At 44.8% G+C, this 7,061-nt stretch overlaps 2 long non-coding RNA genes across 4 annotated transcripts; both read right to left on the minus strand.

Annotated features, from left to right (window-relative positions):
- Positions 1–1,409: 1,409 nt before the first annotated feature.
- Positions 1,410–4,126, minus strand: LOC123085897 (uncharacterized). 2 transcript variants are annotated; one of them, XR_006440109.1, is made up of 2 exons: positions 1,938–4,126; positions 1,410–1,823 (listed from the first exon to the last, which is right to left on the minus strand). It is a non-coding gene; the product is annotated as an uncharacterized lncRNA (long non-coding RNA). The 2 variants fall into 2 exon arrangements; XR_006440110.1 differs by having other exon boundaries at positions 1,410–1,829.
- A 36-nt stretch (positions 4,127–4,162) lies between these two features.
- LOC123085896 (uncharacterized) lies at positions 4,163–6,315 on the minus strand. 2 transcript variants are annotated; one of them, XR_006440108.1, is made up of 3 exons: positions 5,538–6,314; positions 5,269–5,449; positions 4,163–4,417 (listed from the first exon to the last, which is right to left on the minus strand). It is a non-coding gene; the product is annotated as an uncharacterized lncRNA (long non-coding RNA). The 2 variants fall into 2 exon arrangements; XR_006440107.1 differs by having other exon boundaries at positions 4,164–4,867; positions 5,538–6,315.
- Positions 6,316–7,061: the final 746 nt, after the last annotated feature.

Consider the following 7,061-nt stretch of genomic DNA (forward strand, 5'->3'; position numbering starts at 1 on the left):
TCGTAGGTACTCTATGAGCCGACCCGACTTTAGTCACCACAGGTATCATATAATATGTATAAGTATATACCCATGATTACCTCCCGAGTGATCACGGCCCGATAGTATAGCATGACAGACGGACAAGAATGTAGGGCCACTGATGATAAACTAGCATCCTATACTAAGCATTTAGGATTGCAGGTAATGTATCAATAACTGTAGCAACAATGACAGGTTATGCATCAGAATAGGATTTACGGAAAGCAATAACATGCTACACTACTCTAATGTAAGCAGTAGAGGGAAGAGTAGGCGATATCTGGTGATCGAGAGGGGGGGCTTGCCTGGTTGCTCTGGCAAGAAGGAGGGGTCGTCAACACCATAGTCAATCAGGGGTACCGGCAGCGGTCTCGGGGTCTATCGGAAAGAAGTAACGGAGGGGGAACACAATAAATAACAGAGCAAACAAAGTAACACAAAGCATAACATGGCAATGCGCGGTGCTAGGGGTGACCTAACACAGTATGAGGTGATACCGGTGAAGGCGAGAAACATCCGGGAAAATATCCCCGATGTTTTGGGTTTTCGGACAAATGAATAGAAGGGGGAAAGTTGCGTGTTCGCTATGCTATGGATGCGTGGTGGATAAACGGGCTGCGTATTCAAATTTTGCTCGTCGTTCTGAGCAACTTTCATGTACAAAGTTTTTCCATCCGAGCTACGGTTTATTTTATATTAATTTTAAAAGATTTAAATCATTTTTAGCATTTATTTAATTATTTTAGTTCAACATTATCCAGAATAATTCATGCTGACGTCAGCATGACATCAGCAGTCAACGTTGACCGTTGACCTGGTCAACCTGACAGGAGGGTCCCACCTGTCAGCGACTGTTTGACTAATTAACAGTAGTTAATTAGGTTAACTAGTTACTAGTAAAGGTGCTCGTGCGTTGCACCGGAAGAAACGATCCACGCACACAAATGTAATTTTGCACCGGAAGAAACGATCCACACACACGATCATGTAATTTGTGAACGCATTGCTTCCGCTGATGTAATCGCCTTGTCGGTTTAAGTATAGTTGTGCCCTTCACTATGGAGCAAGAGCCAGACTCCAAGCTCTCCTTGTGCATCACTGACGGGTGTCGGTGAGTCGAACAAGGCTGGATTTTCTTTGGGTGGGGGGGGGGGCACGGCTTGGATTCTATAAATATAATCAAGATGGAACTGACTGATGTTGTTTTCTATTGAAATATATAAATATCAACACTTCCTTTAGAAAACTTAATTATATAACCTTCAGTTCAAAAATTCCAGAAGTATTACTTTGTACTTCTTCCATTCTTAAATATGTCTTTTTAAAGACTAACAAATGACTACATACGAAGCAAAATAAATGAAATTACACTCTAAAATATGTCTATATACATCTGATATGTTGTAATTTATTTGAAATGTCTAAAAAGACGTATATTTAGGAACAGATGAGTATTTGGTATCAGCGACATTTAGGTTGTTATATCGTTGCTACCGGCAATGACATAGGCTGGTCCTATATGGTCAAAACGAAATCGTTGGCACTCACAACAATTAGCCCATAAAATAACTCGACGCCATTTTCGATCTCCATTAGGTGAACAACCACCAAATTTCGTATCCGTGATTCAGAGAGGCGAGCAGCCACTAAGCCTCATCTCGATTCGCCATCCAAGCACAGCGCACGGACGCACCTCCCTAGGAAGCGCACCAGCGTGATGTCCAGGCTCATGACCACAAGATTCACCTCCTACCAAGATCCCAGTGAGCCCATTCCCGTGCACATCTGAACTAAACAACTCCCTACAACTTGAGGGACCTTGACATTAATTTTTCATTAATTATAATAGACAAATAATAGGAACCATGCAGTTGCATGAAAAACCTTAGTATGTTTCAGTTGTTGAAGCTACTAACCTTGTATGTTTTCTTTGTGGGACCTGCCATATTAGACCAGTCATACAACCTACAACTCTGAATCACCCTTGTCGCAATGACCAATGATAATTCAGAGAGACAAACAGAGGTGGTATTTTCTCACAAACAACAATCAGAAAGTAAGTCATAACCCACTCAAAGCAAAAAAAGGTGAGCAAGGTATCAACAGACTTAGCTTGATGCCACATCCATTCACATGTTTGATCCTCACACCGACCAATCTTGAAAATATTTTGTTGTTGAATAAATATCAACAGAAGGAATCAAACAAATAAAATAATTCTAAGCAATTAAGAATCTACAATTGACACATAATCGTGGTGCTGATAGCGGATTGACCATTCTTTAAAAAAATAGTACCAAAGTCAGTAAATGGGAGACTTCTGGCTTCTGAGATAATGGAACTGGGTCTTCTCATATTGCTCAAGTACATCCTTGCCTTCTCATCTAGGAGCTGAAAACTGAAAAAAAGGACAGACCCAGTGCATAGAAGCTCCCACACAAGGTGGGGTCTGGGGAGGGATTATAGGAACCTAGTCTTACCCCTGCAAAGTGCAATGCAGAGAGGCTGGTTCGAACCCAGGACCTCTTGGCACAAGTGGGGAGGACTTCACCACTGCGCCAGGCCTGCCCTCACTGAAAACTGAAAAGAAACAAAAAAGAAAGTCACATTTGTGGTCACTCAAATCATTTACAATGTAAACCAAAAATATAGTCTTCCCACGACTACCGTATCAGAGAACTTGTATACTCCCTCCGTAAAGCTTATATATTTTTACGGAGGGAGTATATTTGAAGGTGGATAGCGTTTTTACCAGGGAAGTGGGGTTTCAGACAGCAACTGATAAAAATTGCACCCTATGCTTCAAATGGAAGGTAAATACTGCATTTTGGGGGGAAACTACATTCCAAACATGTTGAGAAACATGAATATAAGCAAAGTACAGGAAGTTATTGAAGATGATTTTACTCTTCTTGGAAGCAAGATAAGTTCGTTTGGATGTAGTCGAATTCATTTATTGTCCAACATTATAGTGTTACATGTCTACAACGTTAACTAAGTGGCAAGCATTCTGCACCCTGTAGTCGTGTTTTATGGAGCTCACTGATGGCAAGTGAACAACACATGTGACAGGAGAGGGGGGCAGGGAGTTTAGTATACATGACGACCATTCGAAAAACAAACTCTTTGATATAAATATGAAGAGATTTGAATCTGCACAGATCTACATAGATGATAATTCCAAACATGTTTACAGATGGTAATTCCAAAAGGATTAAGAATTATCCTTGAAAACAGAAACATATGGAGAAAATTAGAGCTACACATATCTTTCATGGTCAGTCATTGATAGGTTCAATGCCTGACGGAACAATAGTACATCTAAGATCTCCATTTATCATAGGAAGGCACAGCCAGCGTACTGCTAAATGATAATATGCACCAAATATGTTGGTAGAATATGATTTTGGTTGTAAAATTTATTCCTTGCCATGATCTGTGGTAACATGAAACATTGTAAGATGATTTTGAGCAAGAAAACTAATTTTTTTAATGAGTAACAAGAACAAAAATAGGTCAAAAAATATTGACATAGTAAATTCAGGAGTTGTCTATAAATAAACAGCAGCTCCCAGCAGTAGCGATATATACTTATATATTAGCATCTGTGCATTTCAGAACTAACAAAAATAGTCAGCCTACCCGACAACACAGCCAACGCAGGTAGCTCCATCATCGAACACATCCAACTCTATCTGTGGAGCTCCACAGGCGGACTGATTAAGGAACAAAAAATGGCATTTGCATAAGATCTAGTAATCCAAACTTAATTACATAAAGAGAAGTACATTCTCAGATTTACAGCTGAAGAAATTTAGCAGGAAGTGTCATATTGTATTCGATGATCATATTGTGACCAAAGTATGTATATATACAATTGCTTGAATTTTGCGGCCATACAGAAATGTAACCAGAGTTAAGCACAATTGCCTGTAAGAAGAAAAGCTGCTAAATATACACAATTTAACTATGTTTCAAGTAATATGCAAGCAGGAACTCAAAGGCTATACTATAATAAAAAAACATGCGCTCAATTCTGCAGAGGAAGGACAAGTAATAACCATGATAAGCAGAGGATAAAATTTAGGGGCCGGCAAAAACCTGCGATTAGTGCGGAAAAAACGCGCCAGCGGCGGCTCACTGTGGAACAGCGGCGAGTCTTCACCGGATGAGGCGGCTCCTGCGTCCTCAGCAGCAGCAGCATCCTCGCTAGATGAGGCGGCTCACAAAGCAGCGGTTGTTCAGATGCGGAGACGGCAGGTGTGGTGGCGGCTGCCATGTGCAATGGAGCCAGCGCCGACCTGCATCGGTGGCTCGGTTCCTCATGCAGTGCCTGTATCAATCCGGCCACAAGGAAGCTAGCTCACGCACTGCCTCCGTCGATTTCTCATAAGGTCTGTTGAACATGAATGAAATATTTAGTCAAACATTGAGAAAGCAAACTGAAGGATCCTTTGGCCTTCCACATGAAACACCTCATTCTGAAGGCACACAACATGCGTGGCATTTGATGATGAATCATCAGGCCATATAAAAAATGGATTTAGAGAAATTGCTAGAGATATTACGAAACAAATGTGAGCTGCTAGGGGTGGTGGTAATAGGAAACATGTTTTCCAACCAGACACCAGCACAACTTTGTCGGATGAAAGCTCACAGTTTATGTCATCTCTTACTAAGCTCAACACTTCGGTGACAAATCCATAGGTCTTCAGGATTATTTGACGGTTGGGCTTCTTCTAGCTTCAACTCTTCATCAGCACATTCAAATGAAAATGAAGCAAAGAAACATCTCTCTAGCACATTCAAATGAAAAACTGGAAGCCTCTGGCCGACTGCTGCAATGCTGCTCATAGTGGTCGAATCTTAAGTTAACAACTGAGAAAACAGGTGTTATGTACTGATTAAGAACAGAGAAAATAATTGTTAATTTGGCTCACTACTCAGATCGGTTTCAGACATAACATCATTGTTTCTGAAGATTTATTTCAGAACTTTAACTTCAGTAAGGACAGGAGATCTAGCAAAATGTATATATTCAGACATCAAAGCTATCTAAATTCACACAACACATCTGAGCCACATTACAAAATCCTACAAAGATCTAAGACTACAATCGCGCCTACAAAAATAAACCAAGTAGTTATCACCAATAATTACTTGCCCTCCTAATTAAATTCTATTGTAATTCGCGGGAATTTAATTAATTTAGTAGCCAATGGAATGCATGTACGCGACCACTCTTACCATACAAATTTAGCAGTTGCTTTCACGAACAGAGAGATGTGGATGGAGAATTCCATGGGTGTATGTTGGACCAGATGAGTGGATAGAGTTCTTGCTGCAGATTGCTAGACATTAGCTGCTTTTTAGATAGACCGGAACTTCACATTCACCAGAGAAAACAACACTATGTTGATCTCCCATCCTGAAGCGTACAAGGAGCAGGTTACCACATGTTCATAGGATTATTACATATCACCATTAGACAAAAATCATGTGCAACAACTACGAACCTTATATCTTCATGTTCGTCCTGTACCTTATTGCCTTGTTCGTCCAAGGCCAATAGAGATGGACGGAGCGCTTCGATTTGATTCAGCCAGCAAGGACCTCGTGCTCACAGCTATCTCTCCTCTCCCCGTCCCCACGTCCTGGACCACCACCACCCGCGATCCTATTCCTGTTGCGCTGCTCCAATCCAGACGGAATCCACCAATAGACGATCTTACCGCGAAACCCAGCACCCTGTCCCCTGCCACAGTGCCGCCCAGTGTGACCCCTTCGTGCTTCCGCCAAGGCCAACATTGGAGTCGGAGCCGCTGCTTTCCCCTGACTACGCCAGAGCACGTGGTCCGCTGCAGTTGCCGCTACCGGCGGCAGCGTGAGACCCTCGTCCATGCGTCCGCAAGGAGGGGCGACCTACCTCCTCTTAACACGCCGGTGCGAGCGGGTGCCCTCTGCGAGGAACTATGAGTTGGAGAGGATCTTCGGAAGAGATGTGACCTCAGGGCTGGGGAGAGCCAGCGACGGTAGGCGGTCCGGCGGCGCGCTGCGACAGGGGGCGGGGACTGACGGCGTGCGGCGACGGGGGGCGGACCGGAGGCGCGAGGTGAGGCGTGCGGGGCAGGAGGTGGCGGCGCGCTGGACTGGAGATCTGGACTTTTAGGGAGGCGGAAATCTCCGGGGAGCTGGCGGCCGGGACTCCATGGTCGGGCGGCGATGACGGCTGCAAGGGGATCGGGAGGCTGGGTCATGTGTACGTTTTTTTTCTTCGTTTCTCTTGCTGGTACCGGTTCGGGTCGACCTAATCATCAGAACTGCGGGTTCAATTATAAAAAACACAAGGACTTTTCTGTAAAAGCGTCGCGACAATGAGCCCGGAGACTCAATTTGTGCTTTATTATTAGGGAGAGATTAGGTTAATTAATCTTAATTAGTTAATTTAACAGAGTTAATTAAGTTAATTAATTAATTAATATTTGATTTTATTTATTTATTATTTTTATTTATTTTATTTTTTAATCCTAATTCTTTTTTTAAATCGTTCCAGGGGATGGGCTTCGTTCGTCAGCGACCCGAGGGGGGGGCTTAACGGGCATAGTGCACGGGTGGGTGCCGCCCGAACTAGCGCGGCCGCGGGCATAAAGGGTCCCGGGCGCCCAGCCCATTTGGGCGTATGCCCCGACCACCAGGGGCACCGGCCACAGCAGGGCACGGCGAGGCCGGCCGCCGGAGGCAACAGTGGCGAGGCAAGGGCGGTGCGTCGCCGGGGCGCCGGAGCAGAGGCGGGGGCTGTGGTGGTGTGCAGCGAGGAGCGGGCGGCAAGCTGCAGCGGCGCGCAGGGTAGCAGCAGCAACAGCAAGGGGGCGGCGCGGGCGAGCAGCGGGGAAAGCCCGAGTGCGGGGGCAGCGGTGCGGGAGGGCATGACCGGGCGGAGGTCGACGACAGCAGCAGTGTTGTACGCAGGCGGGCGAGGCCACGAGCAGAGAAGGGGAGGGGCCGCGGTCGCGACCAAGGCACGGGCAGCATGGGCAGGT

The sequence above is a fragment of the Triticum aestivum genome, chromosome 4A (assembly GCF_018294505.1).
Source record: "Triticum aestivum cultivar Chinese Spring chromosome 4A, IWGSC CS RefSeq v2.1, whole genome shotgun sequence".
NCBI classification, from domain to species: domain Eukaryota; kingdom Viridiplantae; phylum Streptophyta; class Magnoliopsida; order Poales; family Poaceae; genus Triticum; species Triticum aestivum.